This window comes from Castor canadensis, chromosome 13 (assembly GCF_047511655.1).
Source record: "Castor canadensis chromosome 13, mCasCan1.hap1v2, whole genome shotgun sequence".
Lineage (NCBI taxonomy): Eukaryota > Metazoa > Chordata > Mammalia > Rodentia > Castoridae > Castor > Castor canadensis.
In genome coordinates, this window is record NC_133398.1 from 12,031,535 (window position 1) to 12,051,514 (window position 19,980).

At 36.9% G+C, this 19,980-nt stretch overlaps 1 protein-coding gene across 14 annotated transcripts in view; it reads right to left on the minus strand.

Annotated features, from left to right (window-relative positions):
• Rabgap1 (RAB GTPase activating protein 1) overlaps window positions 1-19,980 on the minus strand; it is a 166,582-nt gene that overhangs the window by 50,223 nt on the left and 96,379 nt on the right. The gene's annotated exons all lie outside the window — the stretch shown is intronic.

Genomic DNA, 19,980 nt, shown 5'->3' on the forward strand with positions numbered 1-19,980 from the left:
GTTAATGAACTGTAGTTCACTTTTTCCTCTAAACTAAAGACAAAAAAGTGAACTAAACAGAACTTTCTCAAAAGAAGAAATTCAAATGGTCAAAAAACACATGAAAAAATGCTCACCATCTCTAGCAATAAAGGAAATGCAAATTAAAACCACACTAAGATTCCACCTCACCCCTATTAGAATAGCCATTATTAGCAACACCACTGACAACAGGTGTTGGCGAGGATTCGGGGAAAAGGAACCCTCTTATACTGCTGGTGGGAATGTAAACTAGTACAACCACTCTGGAAAAAAATTTGGAGGCTACTTAAAAAGCTAAACATTGATCTACCATATGATCCAGCAATACCACTCTTGGGGATATACCCAAAAGAATGTGACTCAGGTTACTCCAGAGGCACCTGCATACCCATGTTTATTGGGAAGTGGGTCTTCCCTCCTCTCACAAGCGTCCCCGCTCCTGGTTGCTGGCGCGCCCCGCTCCCGCCAGAGCCTCTCCGACCCGCTCGTTTATTTACAGTCCCGGGAAGGATTCCCTTCCCCCAATCTTCAGCGTTCAGGGCGCCCCACCCTCTTTCCAGCGTGTCTTAACTGTTCTTATTGCTTAGTACTCAGTTTCTCTTTTTTTCCCTGGTGGAGGTCAGTCTGTCCAGGGGGCTATGCTGCTCTGGCCCAGGCTTGTCTGTGGGGCTACCGCGGTACCGCGAAGCTCACCTGGTCCACGTCTTCCCAAACCGTATGGGCGCCGGCCACTGGCGGCCCGGGGGGCCCTCCTCGGTTCTCCGTTTAACGTGAAGTGGAGATTCTATGCGCCGGCTGGAACTTTGGTAAGCAGCCCAGTGAATGTCTCCACCATCCAGAGTCTTTTTTTTCTTTTTTTAAAGAGTTTGTGAAGTACAAGCTAGCTTCCAATTCATGATCCTCCTAACTCAGACTCTTTCGTCCTAAGAAATCTCTACTTCATCAATAGCTTACACAACCAACCAACAATGGACCATTTTCTGTTGTTATAATAAAACACTGGAGGCTAGAAAAGAGTCTTAATGAGCTCACAGTTCTGAAAACCAAAAGACCAAGATTAGACAGTCCTATAGATTCAGCCACTTTGAGACTTTGGCTAGGGCACCATAACATGGCATACAGTATCATAGTGAGAGAACATATGAGAGAAAGAGGTCACTTGGCATGATAGGAAGCAGCTCACTTTCTTTGTACCTACCTTGGGTTCCATGACAACTATCTTAATTTCATCTGAGGGCAATGCCACCAATGACCTAACCACCTCTTAAAGGTCCCACAATCTCTTAACATGACTACACTGGGGACCAAGCTTCTACACATGAACCTTTGAAGGACAAACCACAAGCAAACCAGAAACAGTCTGAGTTTCAATACTGAAACTGTAGCATGAATGAAATTTTACCTTACCTTTATCAAGAGGAAAAAGTGAACTACAGTTCATTAACATTGAAATTACTGCTGATAAAAGACACCATTAAGAGAAGAAATAGGGAAGCAGTACATAAACCTGAAAAGGGTTTGTGTCATATATATGTATATATTTATGAAAAACTCAAAACAAAAGCCAGTAAGATGGACAAAAATGTGACTAGACACTTAATAAAAGATAATACACAAATGCAAATAAAAAATGAAAAGGAAGCTATAAGGAAAATATCAATTCAAAACCACAATGACTCAAGTAGTAGAGCACCTGGCCTCTGAGCTCAAACCCTCACACCACAAACAACAAAAACCAACATTGAGATACCCAGCCAAAAGGTCTGCAAAGGAGAATCATTTTTTTTGTGGAAAGATAAGAAGGAATAGTACCTGAAATATTTGAAGACAGCAATTCAATTAAGTGAAGATGTAGAAAATAAGCATTTAATTTAAAAATGCTGCAGAAAGACAACTTCAAAGTAGCACTAAGCACTAAAACAACCTAAGATAAATTCCTCAGGAGTAAAATTTTTTAGCAATGAACAACCACATATTCTTGACCTATATTCAGAATGCAATTAAAAGATTTTTTGTTTTTTGGTGCTGGGGATTAAGCCCAGGGCCTCATGCATGCTAGGTTAGTGCTGTACATAGCCAAAGCCTATTAACTGTAATCTTGAATGTCTCCATTTGAATTACATGTCCACTTCTATATAGAGAACTCTTATTTTATTTTATTTTTTGAGGTACCGGGGAGTGGAACTCAGAGCCTCAAGCTTGCTAGACAGATGCTCTGCCAGTCTTTTTTGTGTTGGTTATTTTTGAGGTAGGGTCTTCCGTTATGCCTGGGCAGGCCTGAACCACAATTCTCTTATTTGTGCTTTCTCAAGTACCTGGTAATGACAGGCATGTGCCACCACACTCAGTTATTGATTGAGATGGGGTACCTATTGTTTTAGATTAGGGTATGATGAACTTTTTGCTTGGGCAGGCCTGGTACCATGATCGTCCAATCTCTTGACTTATTAGTAGTTAGGAAGATAGGTATGAGCCACCATGCCCTGCCCAGAGAACTCTTTTTTAAGTATCAGATGACTTTAGGAAGATTACAACTGTCTATAAGAAAGCAACAGAAACTCTGAAACATCTAAGAATGATAGACTGAAAGTCAGAAAATCTGATTTGAGAACTGAAAGGAATATGAAAAGATCTGATAACACTTGTACCGGTTGCATTGGTCATATAAGCTTTATGATGAAGAAGGCAATCAGGAAATGATAGTTTTCAGGGAAATGCAATCTGGAAATCCAAACAAACATAGCATGCAAAAGTAACCAAAAGCTGAAAACATTCTACAACTGGTCAGTATTCATCAATCTACCATTGCTTATCCATTGATCATGGAAGTCATCAGACAATGAAAAGGCAAAATACCACTGAGAGAAGGTCAATTTGAAAATTCACATGCTGAACTTCTGAAGCCTTCAAGAATGACGTAAGTTGAGGAGTTCCATGTGAACCACTTGCTTAAAATATTTGGTCTTAGGAAATAAGCTAAAGAATTTGGAATAAATCCATTTGACTTGCCAGAGGCCAAGTCATACAAAAATGATCCAGAAATTCTAACAATGACGAATTTAGCAAGTTCTTATCACTACGACATCATTAAATTTGAAAAGGTTCTGAAAACAAATCACAGAAACATTAAGGGTGATCCCTTCCTAAAAGAACACAGCAAAGAACCCTCGCAAAGCATCCAAACAAAATATGCATAGAAAATTAAGAAGAAGTTAAACATGCAGCTAGTGGCTGGGTGCTGATGGCTCACTCCTGTAATCCTAGCTACTCAGGAGGCAGAGATGAGGAGGATCATGGTTTGAAGTCAGCCTGGGCAAACAGTTCGCAAGACCCTATCTCGAAAACACCCATCATAAAAAAGGGCTGGCAGGGTGGTTCGAGGTGAAGGTCCTGAGTTCAAGCCCCAGTACTACACACACACAAAAAAAATGCAGCTAATGTAGAGAAGAGTGCTTGCTGGTACAATACATGGTGGATGAACCTCTGGTGACAAAAATTAGAAAGTGGTTACCTGGGGGTAGTGATGGGAAATCACCGATAAGAAGCATGAGACAACTTTCTGAGATGATAGAAATCTTTATATTTTCTTTAGCTGATGGTTACACAGACATGTATAATTGTCATAATTTATCAAACTGAGCACTTAAGAGGTATTATATTTTATTGTATGTAAATTGTACTACACTTACAAAATTACTAATCTTATTCCCCACTTACTGCCACCAATGTTCTTTAAGACTTCCCTATTTTTGTGAATAGCAGCAGGTTTTATTCCTTCTCTGTCATTTGGGTCCAGAACCTAACAAATTTCTGATTCTTGCTCCCAAAACTGGTCACTGATGTAGAGATTCTCTGTAAGTCTAGATCCTTTCTCTTCTTACCCACATCTAGTACATCATCTAATGTCAGACCTGTGTTTCTTCTTATAAGACTAATATAATAGCCTAAATAATTGTCTTAGTTCAGGCTGCTGTAACAAAATAAACAGAACCTGAATAGCTTAAATAACAAAAAGTTACTTGTTACAGTTCCAAAGGCTGGGAGGCCCAATATCAAGACGCTAGTAGATTTGGTGACTGATGAAGGCCTGTCCACCCCTCCAAAGCCCCTTTTGCTAATACCATCACACTGGTAATCAGGTTTCAACATATAAAATGGGGAAGGTCAGCATAAGCAATTAAGACCACAGCACTGATCTTCCTCTATTTCTTTGCTTCTACCAGCATGACTGTGCCAGAGTAATTTTCCTGAAGCACAGCCCACTTAGATCATTTTGCTAATCATAAACTTATACGAGCTCTCTATTATTACATATATGAGAGGAAGTGGTCCATATCTCCTCCATTCTGTTTTGCAAGTACAAGAAACAATAATCAGATTCCAACATGCAGTTGAGCCATGTAGGAAGTACAGTCATTGCATTAAAAGGTACTCCAGACTTTTTATAGGCATGCACCACTGTGCCCAGCCTACCCAGGACATCTTGATCTCTCTGAAATGCACATGCAATATACCCCTGAGAATCTGAAGCCTGGCTAGTGGAAGAGCTGAGCATTAAGAAAGAAGATCTTTGAGCCTAGGTCATATGTTCTGAGCCCAATGTGCTGTTAGAGGTTCCTGGCATTTTTTATTTTTCTTGAGCTGGGGTCTTACTATGTTGCCCAGGTTGGCCTTGAACTCTTAATCTTCTCACCTTAAAAGCTGATATTATAGATGTGTGCAACCATGCCAGGCTAAAATCTGTGTTTCATTTGTCGCTGTTCTTCTGTCTATTTATTATGCCAGGCATGGTCCAATTTGCATATTACTGAAGCACTTTCATTAAAAACTGTACTTTAAAATATCAGCAATTTTCAAATGTATTCACTAAACAAATACTGAGAATTAATATCTCACCCTAACGTACACATCTATTTCTCCTTTCCATATACCAACCAAACAGAACTATTTACTGTCTTCTAAACATAACCCAAAATTAATAATACACCTGTACTTTAAAAAGAAACCAATTCAAATCCCAGTGCCACCAAAAAAAAACAAAAATAAGAAAACCTGTTAAATTTTTGTTTTCTCAGTAAGAAACTTTTTTTTCTTGATAAAATTTTTTTGCTTACTTAAAATAATAACAATAGTAATAATATGGAAAAGGGAAGAAAAATAATTTCACCAGTCAGAAATAACTGTGTCTTATGTCTGGTGGGCATATGACTAACTTTTTACATATGGCCCTTTTAATTTTTATAAACAGAGTTTAACTTGTTTGGAAGATTTTTATTTTATTAACTGCAAAATATTGTATGTTATTTGGCAACTATCTTACCCTACCATTTTTTAGCACACAGTAACCTAACACCTGGTAATATAATTTACTCTGTCAAATCTCTGGTGTTGGGATATTTAAGACTATTCTACTCCTGCTACAACAAGGCTTTAAAACAGAGCTGAGAGTGAACCCAGGACACCATGTATGCTAGGTAAAGCACTTTACCACTGGGCTACATCTTCAGCCCAGGCACTGATTCTTAAGATAAAGGAAATAGTTTCCAGAATCACTGCATGACAATTGTTTATGGATTTGGGTTATACTGTCAATTTATGCTTCAGAAAATCTGCACAGTTTACAAACCACATTGGTACCATTCTTATAGGAACTGTGCTGCTCTGTTTTAGAACAATTGTTTATGTACTTCTAGTCCTCCCTCTAGTCTATATATAACTTAGCGGTATATCTAAACTTGCAAATTTTATAGACTACCTCTATTCTAACTCTATTGCATGGCTTGCTGAAAGCACATGTCCAGTAGCTTTTCATAAAAATTCCCATACATATATTTCCTTGCTTGGTCAGTTGGGCCTAGAAGCAATAACATTCAGTGCCATTTTACCAATGAAAAGGAACCAGGGTGAGTTGGAGAAATAGTGGAACCTAGGACCAGGGCGAAAAATGTGTAGTGCCATTAAAAAAAAAAAAAAAAAAGAAACACTTCTTTGCTCCTCCTATCACTACAAAACAAAAAATAAAAGAAAATCCCATCTCTATTACTTCGAGTATGTCAAAGGAATCTAGGAGCTAAAGAAAAGAGTTCCCAGTGACCAGCACCAAAACAATTCAAGAAACAAAATAAATAAGGCAGTAGTGGATTATAGCCTAAAGTACAAAAGAAATACTCATGAATCTATACATATACAAATAAATGATGGGATAAATAAATGAGATCTCTCATGCAGAATAACTCCAAATAACCTGTGTACATAGTTTGTCCTCAAGGAAAGGGGACATACCCACCACTTCAGTGTGGATAAAACTACCTATTACAGTATAGAATGAAATGAGGGAGAAAAAGAGTAACCTTTGTGGAGAAACCTAAAAAATGTGACCTCAGCCAGAAGATCAAGATCAACCTAACTGTTATAAGTCATACTGATAGCATGTACACTCTTTATATGTTATGAAAACAAGCATTTTTACCTTTGTGTTCTTCCTCTCCTAAACTTGTAAATGAGAAAAAACATCACATAGGGCTAGTGAAGTGGCTCAACTGGTAGAGCACCTCCCTAGCAAGCATGAGGCCCTGTGTTCAAATCCTAGTACCACCAAAAGGAAAAAACAAAAGCAGATACAGAAATACATCAGACAAATTCTACATGAAGGACATTCTAAGAAGCATTTCTTAAAACACAAGTTATCAAAGCAAGGCAAATCTGAGAAACTGTCACAAAAAGAGCCTAGGAGATAAAAGGACTAATAGCAATACAATACCCTAAACAGAATCCTGGAGCCGAAGAGGAGAATTATATAAAAACTAAGGATATCTGAATGACGTTTGAACCTAGGTCAGTAATAATATATAAATACTGGGTCATTAATTGTAACAAATATATCATACCAGTATAAGATATTAATAATAGAGTATTTAATAGCAAGGTAGCTAGGAACTCCTTGTACTATTTTCATAATATTTCTGTATACTTAAAACTGTTCTCAAAAATAAAGTTCATTAAAAGAAAAAAGGCACTACACTTCCTTATTATACATACAAAAATTTAGAGTTGGGTTAACCTACCCAAGTTCTTAATAAAATAGAATGAATTGGTAGAATAAGACTAGTGAAATGAACACTGTGGATATATGCTCAATAAATTAAGGTGGGCTCAGTATATGTGACTGATTTATAAGTGACTCCTGGCACAAGAATGGTGCTCTTTGAAAAGCAATGCTAATGCTTGTTTACTTTCTTAAGCTTTAAAGCTCTTCCAAATAGTTCGTGCAGACAGAAACCTAAAAAAATGATAACATATTGGCTGATTTCTTTTCCTCATCTAAAAATTGTCTACTAGTTCAAATCATAGTGATAGTACATTCTGTAATCTTTCTGGATGTATATTTTTGTATCCTACTGTGAGAACTGACCCACTGGGTAACTTCTCAGGATTAATAAGGTACTGGGAACTGGAGGAAATCCTTTGAATACATACTTGTTGTAAACTCAAGTTGAAAAATAGAAACCTAAGAATGGCAGGAAGAAAAAGAAATAGTTAAACAAAATACAGTGGAAAGTTGCCATGAGAAATAACCAGGATAGATGATTATTATTTCCTAAATAGCTTGTTGCCCAAAGAAAAAGTTAATTTTTCTTAAAATGAATCCAGAATGTTACAAATGCTTTATTAAAACCCATTATATAATTAACAGAATAAAACAAAAACACTACCAAACTTCCACTCCAATGTATTACCACTCCAATGTATTATATACTGTTTTTGTTTTGTTTTGCAGTACTGGAGTGTGAATTGAAGGCCTTGTACTTGTTAGGCAAGAGATTTACCACTTGAGCCACCCTCTCAGCTCTTTTCGTTATGGTTATTTTTCAGAGAGGCTCGCATACATTTGCCCTGGACAGCCTAGGAACATGATTCTCCTACCTCTGTTTCCCAAGTAGCTGGGATTATAGACATGCACCACATCTGGCTTGTTTTTTTGATATAGTGTTTTTTTTTTCTCAGGCTGGCCACAAACTACAATCTTCCCACATCTATCTCCCACATAGCTGGGATTACAGGTATGAAGCACCAGGCCTAGGCTGAACTAAAACTCACTATGTAGCCCAGGCTGGGCTCAACTTTGAGATCAGCTTGCCTTAGGCTACCATAGGCTGCCTAAACAATGTCCTGTTGTTAAAATACATTTTGTAGGAAGGAAATAACAATTTACTGGGTTCATTTCCTTTTTTAAAAGCCAGCTACAGCTTGTTAGAAGTGATTCAAAGACTAAGGTTATAAAATATCCTTAACAAGATAAAAACCCAAAAAGAAGAAAGCAAAATTGAAGGGATCTATAACTAAAAGTAAATGAAGACTAAAACCTCTCTATGGTAAAATCATTTTTGTATAATTCTATTAGTCTTGTCATCTGTAATAATGTTAAGAAGCAGAACTTAAGAGAACAAAATATAAATAAGATTGTTCAGCCTGGGAACATAGATGGTATTATATTTGTACAAGATCAAGATGGTCTGACAAAAATCTGCAAAATCTGGAAATTGAATTTTGATTAATTATATTTAATAGCATTTCTAATTTTATAGAGCCAAAAAAGTGATAAAGAATAACAGGAACAACTATTTTGTTTCCTCATAATGGCTTTGCCTTTTCAAATCAAATACTGTAACCACTGTAAGGAATGCCTGAAAGGAATTCTGACAAAAGTTATGTATGGCATTCTTAGCCTGAGATTAAATGAGAAGACTTATAACCTGCCATAGATGCTCTGATACTATATGCAAAGTTTTGTGTGCACTATCCCAAGAAGAGTGTTCAGGGATTTTAACAGATCCACTAGAATGTAAAGCTTCATGAGGGTACAAAATTTTGTTTTGTCCTCATGTATCTCCAGCCCAGAGAAGAAAGTGTAACACACATGAGTATTCATTGAATACTAATTTTCAAGGGGATATACAATAGACAATATGATTTGCAGCCACTTATCTAAAAGAAATTTCCTATTCCTAAATGCACTGTCATAGACTTTAAAAAATTAAATAATGCTAACATGTAGATGTAGCCTAACAATTTTCTGAGGTGAGTACTATTATTCTCCCATTTGATAAGTGAGAAAAAAGGTCAAATCACTTGGCTAGAAACTGGGGAGCTGGCCCTGGAACTCAACTGGTCTGGCTTTCTAACCCACATTCTTAACCCAAATATATATGCTTTAAAAAGGAAAATATTCTTGTTAGTAGTGAATAGTATTTATAATTACACACACACACACTTTTCTAGATTCTTATAACTAAGCCATGAGACAGACTTCAGATTTTAAAATGGTCTTTTTGATTCTTCAAAGAATCCTGCACACAGAAAATAAAAACATACAAAATCATGAAAGGAAAGGCATTACCAAACCACAGGAGAAGAAAAGGCAAGAAAGTAGAGAGTAACACTAATTTAGCTGCACACAATCAAACCATTAAACAACAAAGACAACTAAATGACAGGAATCACCACATACCTATCAGTACTAACACTGAATGTTAAGAGACTTAATTTCCCCATCAAAAGACACCATTTGGCAAACTGGATTAAAACGGAAGATCCAACAATCTGTTGCTTACAGGAGACCCATCTCATCCACAGAAACAAGCACTGGCTTAGGGTGAAAGGATGGAAGAAGATCTACCAAGCCAATGGCCCCCCCGAAAACAGGCAGAAGTAGCAATACTTATCTCAGACAAAGGAGACTTCAAAACTACATTGATCAAACAAGATAAAGAAGGACATTCCATACTAATAAAAGGGGAAATACACCAAAAGGAAATAATAATTATCAACCTATATGCACCCAACGTCAATGCACACAATTTCATCAAACACACTCTGAAGGACCTAAAAACATATATAAACTCCAACACAGTGGTAGTGGGAGACATTAACAGCCCCCCATCACCAACAAATAGGTCATCCAAACAAAAAATCAATAAAGAAATCCTAGATCTAAATCACACAACAGATCAAATGGACCTAGCCAATGGCTATAGAATATTTCATCCAACTTCTGCAAAATATACATTCTCAGCAGCCCATGGAACCCTCTCCAAAACTGATCATATCTTAGGGCACAAAGCAAGCCTCAGCAAATATAAGAAAACAGAAATAATACCATGCATTCTCTCTGATCATAATGCATTAAAACTAGAACTCAACAATAAAAACAATAGTAAAAAACATGCAAACAGTTGGAAGCTGAACAACACATTGCTCAATGATCAATGGGTCATTGATGAAATAAAAGAGGAAATTAAAAGGTTCCTGGAAGTTAATGAAAATGAAAACACGATCTACCAGAACCTATGGGACACAGCAAAGGCAGTCCTGAGAGTAAAGTTTATAGCCATGAGAGCACATATTAAAAGGACAGAAAGATCTCAAATCAATGACCTAATGCTATATCCCAAACTCCTACAAAAGTAAGAACAAGCAAATCCTAAAACAACAAGAAGAGAAATAATAAAAATAAGGGCCAAAATTAATGAAATAGAAACAAATAAACAAACAAAAAAAACATTCAAAGAATCAATGAAACAATAAACAAGACTGACTAAAACGAGGAGAGAAAAAACCCAAATCAGAAAAATCAGAAATACAAAAGGGGAGATAAAAACAAACACCACGGAAATCCAGGAAAACATCAAAGACTACTTTGAGAAACTACATTCTAATAAATTTGAAAATCGTGAAGAAATGGACAGATTTCTAGATATTTATGACCATCCAAAATTGAACCAAAAGGACATTAATGACCTGAATACCTATATAACACAAAATGAAATTGAAGCAGCAATAAAGAGTCTCCCAAAAAAGAAAAGTCCAGGACCTGATGGATTGTCTGCTGAATTCTATCAGACCTTTAAAGAAGAACTAATACCAACCCTCTTTAAACTGTTCCACAAAATAGAAAGGGAAGGAAAACTGCCTAACTCATTCGATGAAGCCACTATTACACTCATCCCAAAACCAGACAAAGACACCTCCAAAAAGGAGAACTACAGACCAATCTCTTTCATGAACATCGATGCAAAAATCCTCAATAAAATAATGGCAAACCGAATTCAACAACACATCAGAAAGCTCATTCACCACGACCAAGTCAGCTTCATCCCAGGGATGCAGGGGTGGTTCAACATATGTAAATCTATAAATGTAATACAGCACATTAATAGAAGCAAAGACAAAAACCACTTGATCATCTCAATAGATGCAGAAAAAGCCTTCGACAAGATCCAACACCACTTCATGATAAAAGTTCTAAGAAAACTAGGAACAGAAGGGAAGTACCTCAACATTATAAAAGCTATGTACGATAAACCTAATGGTGAAAAACAAAACCATTTCCCCTAAAATCAGTAACGAGACAAGGGTGCCCACTATCCTCACTCCTATTCAACATTAGTCCTGGGATTCCCAGCCAGAGCAATTAGGCAAGAAAAAGGAATGGAAGGAATACAAATAGATAAAGAAACTGTCAAAATATCCCTATTTGCAGATGATATGATCCTATACCTTGAAGACCCAAAAAAGTCTACCCAAAAACTCCTAGACACCATTAACAGCTACAGCAAGGTGGCAGGATACAAAATCAAAATCTATACATCAACAACGAACAAACTGAGAAAGAATATATGGAAACAATTCCATTTACAATAGCCTCAGAAAAAATCAAATACCTAGGTGTAAACAAAGGATGTGAATGACCTCTACAAGGAGACCTACAAACCCCTGAAGAAAGAGATCGAGGAAGACTACAGAAGGTGGAGAGATCTCCCATGCTCATGGATTGGTAGAATCAACATAGTAAAAATAGCTATACTACCAAAAGCAATCTACATGTTTAATGCAATTCCCATCAAAATCCCAATGAGGTTCATCACAGAGATAGAAAAACCTACTCTAAAATTCATTTGCAAACACAAAAGACCACGTATAGCCAAGGCAATACTCAGCAAAAAGAGCAATGCTGGAGGTATCACAATAGCTGACTTCAAATTATATTACATAGCAATAGCAATAAAAACAGCATGGTACTGGCACAAAAACAGACCTGAAGACCAGTGGAACAGAACAGAGGACCCGGATATGAATCCACACAACTATACCCACCTTATTTTTGACAAAGGCGCTAAAAATATATGATGGAGAAAAGACAGCCTCTTCAACAAATGTTGTTGGGAAATGTCTGCAAAAAACTGAAACTAGATCCATGTTTATCACCCTACACTAGTATCAACTCAAAATGGATCAAGGACCTCAATATCAGACCCCAAACTCTAAAGTTGGTACAGGAACGAGTAGGAAACACTCTGGAAGTAATAGGTATAGGCAAGGACTTCCTCACTAGAACACCAGAAACTCAGCAACTAAGAGAAAGTATAGACAAATGGGATTTCAAAAAACTAAAAGCTTCTGCACAACAAAAGAAGTGGTCTCTAAACTGAAGAGACCACCCTCAGAGTGGGAGAAAATATTTGCCAGCTATACATCAGACAAAGGACTGATAACCAGAATACACAGGGAACTAAAAAAACTAAACTCTCCCAAAATTAACGAACCAATAAAGAAATGGGCAACTGAACTAAACAGAACTTTCTCAAAAGACGAAATTCAAACGGCCAAAAAACACATGAAAAAATGCTCACCATCTTTAGCCACAAAGGAAATGCTAATCAAAACCACACTAAGATTCCACCTCACCCGTTAGAATAGCCATCATTAAAAACACCACTAACAACAGGTGATGGCGAGGATGTGGGGAAAAAGGAACCCTCGTACGTTGCTGGTGGGAATGCAAACTAATGCAACCACTCTGGAAAAAAATTTGGAGGCCTCAGAAAGATCTAAACATAGACCTGCCATATGATCCAACAATCCCACTCCTGGGGATACCCAAAGGAATGTGACACAGGTTACTCCAGAGGCACTTGCATACCCACGTTTATTGCAGCACTATTCACAATTGCCAAGTTATGGAAACAGCCAAGATGCCCCACTACTGATGAATGGATTAAGAAAATGTGGTATTTATACACAATGGAATTTTACTCAGCCATGAAGAAGAATGAAATCTTATCATTAGCAAGTAAATGGATAGAACTGGAGAACATCATTCTGAGCAAGGTTAGCCAGGCTTAGAAGACTAAAAATCCTATGTTCTCCCTCATATGGGGACTTTAGATCTAGGGCAAATACAGCAATGTGGTTGGACTTGCGTCACATGATAAGGGGAGAACACACACGAGAGGTATGGGGGTAGCTAAGAAACCCAAAACATGATAGTATTTGATGTCCCCATTGCAGAGGAACTAATACAGAAACCTTAAAGTGACAAGAGGTGAATATGAAAAGGGGATTAGGAACTAGTGAAAGGTCAGTTAGAGATGAATCAACTTGGGATGTAACATATTTGTACACGGAAGCAATGCTAGGAATCTCTCTGTATAGCTGTCCTTATCTCAACTGGCACTTTGTCTTATTATTGCTTACACTTTCTCTTCAACAAAATTAGACATAAGGGCAGAACAGATTCTGCCTGGAAGTGAGGAGGGGTGGAGGGAAGAGGGAGGGGGCAGGGATAGGGGGGAGAAATGGCCCAAACAATGTATGCACATATGAATAAATGAATAAAATAAAATAAAACAAAATGGGTCTTTTCTTTGTAATCATATGAAGTACTTCTTTAGATGAAGGCAGTGTTTATGAAAGTTGATGCTCTTAAATATCAAAGCAAAGTGGCTCTTCTACGCACATAAAAGGTGTTTCCCTAAACATTCGGTGGCTTTCAACATGTATGCTAATCATTTCCAAAAAACCAGTATTAAGAAGTCAGTGTTCTTTTAAGTAGTCTGGGTTTTATTTTTTGATTAGGGTTAGTCAGGTAGATAGATATATTTTTAGACCTTAATTATCTTGGCCTCTCACAAGAACTGCACCAAGTTCTAGTATTAGCATATCTTGAGACAGTTTGAAAAAGAAAAAAGGAAAAAACAAAAAACCTGTTAAGAGAAACCTTTTATTTCATGGTGGTTAGGATACCTCTTACCATGTTACTGAGGGTCAAAAATATTTCATTGTTACTATCAAAAACAATCTCTCCTAAATAATTATAGGCATTTTTCCCCCAAGGAAAAATGACCCAATCTTCACATTTGCTTTGGCCTCTAGGAAATTCAGAACAAAATTTGCAGCATTATCTCATACAACATAGAATCTCTTAATTCATATATTTTTGTACCTGCTTACCTCTATCTTGCAAATCTATTTCTTATTTGCATTTTCTATTTTGGTGAATAAGGTACCACAATACCTCAGTAATGTGATGTAGAGTGTATGAAACAAATCAAAGCCCCTCAATGTTAATTTCATAGTCAAATCAACAAGAATTCTAGAAATAAGTTATGTGATTGATGGACTCAACACTAACAATACAAAAACTCTTCATCTTAAACTTAGCATTCAAGAACATAATGCAGATATATATGTACCCATGCAACAGTTTTACTTGCCCTTCCATGACTAATACCACTGTTCATGTCAGTGCTTACTTTCTGAGTATGCACCATCGGATTGCTTCTTCCTGTAGTGTTGTTCTTCCACACCAACGCAATAGTAGAGATTTTAGTGGAAACCAAATTTATTGAAAGATATTGTTTTGTATCTTGTTTATCTTGGTGGCAAAAACCGTGGTGACAGTAAAATTGCCATTGATTAAAACTTAATGGAACTCAAAAGCTGAACCAAAAATAGACAGGAAACTGATCTTTACATATTTAATTAAATGTATGAGATACTCTATAGGTATTCAGCAATTAAATGTTTTAAAATTTCCCTTCAAAAGCTCCAACACACAAAAGACAGAGCAGACTAGAATTATATTTCCATGGACACAGAGGTAACTGAACGCATTTCAGAATCTGGCCAAAATTGCATGGATATATTTTTGACAAACAATAGAAAAGACTTAGGTGCTCTCCTTAAGTCTCAATGTAATGGGCAGGATGCAAAATCTAAGGTTAGGAACTCCTTGCTCTGTCTCTTTCTAATGTGCAGGACCTTGGGCAAGTTACTTGATTAGTCTGAGGAAACTTAGGTCCCCATTTATAAAATCTATGCAATGGCCCCTTCCTCTACCAGGTTTATGAGAAGTAAAAGAAATACCTTGCCAGGCAGGTAGCTCAAGCCTGTAAGCCTACGTAACTGGGAGGCAGAGACCAGGAGGATTGTAGTTTGAGGACAACCAGTACAAAAAGTTTGTGAGACCCCATCTCAACCAATAAAAGCTGGGCATGGAGGTGTGTGCCTGTCATCCCAACAATGCATGAAGTGTGAATAGCAGGATTGTGCTCCAGGCAGGCTTGGGCATAAAGGGAGAAGTTATCTAAAAAATAACCAAAGTAAAAAGGGCTGCAGGCATGGCTCAAGTGGTAGAGCGCCTGCCTTCCCTGAATTCAATCTCCAATACTGAAAAAAAAAAAAAACCAAACAAAAAAAAAACCAAACCAAACTTCATGGAAAGTAGATGGTAATAAGGCCAGGTGTATCAGTGGTAATTCTTTCCCACCAGAGTTGATGTTGGCTTAATTCCAAGTATGAGAGAGAAGCCAAGGGAAAACATATGTATTTGGCAGGTTTTCCCATTTGGGACTTAATACCCTGTGGAAGATGTGCAATTAGACAGTACGAAATTCAGAACTCTACCATACGTTATCACATCATACTTTATTGTAACCAAATGAAGTTATTAAAAAAGATAAAATCAGGTAGCAGAAAAAGTGATACTTAAAATATAATTGATATGGTAAGAACTTTTTAGCCTATGAATCGCACTAACCCAAACACTATAGAGGTTCAATAAGAAACACTTGCACTGATTAGCCTTTTTTTTTTTTTTTAAATATTTTCTCAGAGGTAAAAATCCACAAGTTTCTCTATTATTGCTGTCAATTAGTTAGGAATTCTTTCATTCCAAGAAAATCAAATAACTATATTTCCAAATGCCTCTACCTCTTTACTTTCTTCTCCCCTTCCCAATAAAGAAAATAACCCAAACGTGAAAACAAAAGATGACCATGTACTGTAATCAGTGAACTGTCACAGAACCTTTATTGCAGAAATAAGACTCAATAAATTTGTTCTAGAAATGTTTGCCAAATAAGTAACTCTAACTTTTACAGTTTAAAACCATTACCAGGTGAATTGTTACATAAGTATTATGTTGAATCTATGGCATACAATAGAACAGAAAAGTAGCAGACTTTTTCAGAAAAGATGGCTATTTAATAAAATAATGTAGTGCTATTACATTGTTTCTATCCAAATATGGCATTATGGTGCCATTCTAAAAATAAATCTAAGTCCCATGTGACATAAAGCCCTTTTGCTAGGTTCATTTCCTTTTAGGGCTCAAGTTTCCCACAGGAAAATAATTCAATGTTTGGCAAAACTGTCCCAAATCATGCCAAATGCTCTGTCAAACTTTTCCTGTTTTGTATTGTCGATTCTCCTTTACATCAATTCATCATGAAGGGGCCCAAGAAGTAGGAAATACTCAAGTACTCAAAAACTATTACCTCACAAAAGTGCACATACAAAGTATCCTTTTGAGTAAAAAGGTGGTGGCAAATGGGGGAAGGGTGGGAAGAAAGGTAATTTATGAATCAGCTGAATTAGAAGGCACATAATTATTATATACAAAGTCATATTCTAAAGAATTGTTGTTTGATGCATTTGCTTGAAGTTTTTTTTGTGGTACTGGGTTTGCTAGGCAAACACTCAACCACAGAGCTACAATCCCAGCTCTATTTGCTTAAAGATTTTATATAAACTTTATATGGTTGGAATAAAATCTCCGTATCACCCACAAATAATATACAGTACACAATATACAATACCAAAACATGAATTAAGTCTCACATTCCTCAACCCTATCTAGAAAATACCTAACACAAAAAAGAACTGGCAGAGTGGCTTAAGTGGTAGAGTACCTGCCTAGCAAGTGTGAGGCCTGAGTTCAAACCCAGTACCACCCTCCTCTAAATACACACACACACACACACACACAGAGCAGCTGAAAAGTACTGTATATTAAGCACTTAACGTTGTACTTCTATGGAAGTTCCTTGCTCTTGTAACAAGAACAGTTAAATGAAAATCTGTGTGAATGATACTATTCACAAACATATCAGTGAATTGCTGCACTGCACTCAGAATTCTGTAAAAGGTCTGCATTCATATACATATTCACATGCTATATGTACATATTCTGAATTTCAACATTTTAAACTGTAGATTTTGTATAGCTCTCAGGGAAAATATCATAAGTACTTAAAAGCTACCTATTGTATCACTAATACATAAAGCCATTAAGTAAATTAGATCTCTCTTGATTAAACTAAAAACCAGCACATAGGAAATAATTATAATCAAAGTCTATTAGATGTATGTAGCAATGCCTGAAAGGGTCCTCCTAGGATTAAATTCTTTTAATGTTCTATTTAAACTTCTTGGGAAACAGTAATTTTACATGCTGCCAGATAACCTGTGACCTTCAATTTTGTCTGAGCAAAACTATAACCCTTTAATCTCACTAGCAGTACAAACAATAAAGGCATTCTAGAACCTCCCATTTCATTATTTTTAAGCTTCTAACAAACATCACTGAAGTAGTGACCAGTAATCAAGAGAACTTTTAATTAAGATTTTTCAAGTCTTAATTTGTTTGAAAGTACGTATTAATGGGAAGACTGTTTTTATTTATTTTACTTAACACAAACCTGTATGTAAACACTTGTTTCCTGTTTTCCAAACCTGATGGAAACTCCTATTTTCTAAGTGCTTGACAAATGTTGAATAACTCTTCTGACATATTCTTATGGCATGACTAAAAGGAGGTCTAAGCCTGGATTCTAGTCCCAGTTTTCCAGCTAATCAACTTTGTCACTACCTTGGGTTTCCCTTTTCCGTATGTGGAAAGAGGAGTTTAGATTATGACCCCTAAGCGATCTGTTAGATCTGTCCCTTTAGGATTCCGTATTTGTGTCCTTCACCTATACAAAAGTTTCAAGTCTACCTCCAATTCCTAATTAGAATAAAATTCCTTAGACACTGATTCCAGACTGAGTATCACAAATTTATCTTTCTGATCTTATTCTGCATAACCTCAACTTGAAACCTCCGTTCCCATGCATGCCACCCTATTCTGTATCAGCTAACATACACTGATTTCTTACTTGTATGCCCACCACTGTGCTAAGAACTTTACACACATAAGCACATTTAATTCTCACAATATTTAGATGAGACAGTGTTATTTCACACAACTGGGAATAAAAGCAATTGTGTACTTTCCCCTACATCTTACAGTCATTAAGTGGCAGGGCTGCCCAACTCAAGCACCAACTTTTAATCACTACATATTGTATGGTTCTTTATTCCTCATGTAAATAAACGGTCCCTTTTCATTAGGGCTTTCAAGCTTAAAATATCATTTGTCAGATTTTATTCTCCTCCTAAGACCAACTCATTTTTAAAGTTCCCTTAAAGTGACATCTCTTTACCACTTTGAGTTTCCTTTCCACCTCTTAACTATTAATGCTATCACTATAAGCTTTTATCAATGTTTCTTAAGTGTGTGCATATATATAAAATAGTATATGCATCTTAATGTTCAAGAACTGCACAGCACTAAACCTTCTGCAAAAGATTCTTTAAAAGCAGAACAAAATACATGGAACACCAGTTTGAAGGAACTAGAGAGAATCATCATGGCAGATTTGAGGGATTTCCAATTCCTGTCAAGAAGTATACCAGGCCATTCCTCTTTCACCCAGGGCCTTTCCTCTGATAGCATGTGCCAATTTTGCAGGCCCTGAAGTCACTGGGAGATTCTGACCTCTGTGTGACAAAAGAAATACCAGCAACAATCTTTCACTGAGTTTCTATGACTCCACCTAGCACAAGTCTATGTACTTAAGACAGTATCTAATTGTCACAATAATAAAGTAACAAAGCAAAAAACCAAGGGCCAGAGCTCCAAGAATCCATGCTTTTTTCAGTGCTTTTCTCTTTATCTCAGAGGGAAAATAAATAATCTAAGAGTATGAAATAACCACAGTAACAGTAACAACTTCAAGAATCTTACTACTTTGGAGGCTACTTAAAAAGCTGGACATCGATCTACCATTTGATCCAGCAATACCACTCTTGGGGATATACCCAAAAGACTGTTACTCCAGAGGCACCTGCACATCCATGTTTATTGCGGCACTATTCACAATAGCCAAGTTATGGAAACAGCCAAGATGCCCCAGCACTGACGAATGGATTAAGAAAATGTGGTATCTATACACAATGGAATTCTATGCAGCCATGAAGAAGAACGAAATGTTATCATTCGCTGGTAAATGGATGGAACTGGAGAACATCATTCTGAGTGAGGTTAGCCTGGCCCAAAAGACCAAAAATCGTATGTTCTCCCTCATATGTGGACATTAGATCAAGGGTAAACACAACAAGGGGATTGGACTATGAGCACATGATAAAAGCGAGAGCACACAAGGGAGGGGTGAGGATAGGTAAGACACCTAAAAAACTAGCTAGCATTTGTTGCCCTTAATGCAGAGAAACTAAAGCAGATACCTTAAAGCAACTGAGGCCAATAGGAAAAGGGGAACAGGAACTAGAGAAAAGGTTAGATCAAAAAGAATTAACCTAGAAGGTAACACCCACGCACAGGAAATCAATGTGAGTCAATGCCCTGTATAGCTATCCTTATCTCAACCAGCAAAAACCCTTGTTCCTTCCTATTATTGCTTATACTCTTTCTACAACAAAATTAGAGATAAGGGCAAAATAGTTTCTGCTGGGTATTGAGGGGGGGGAGCGGGAGGGGGTGGAGTGGGTGGTAAGGGAGGG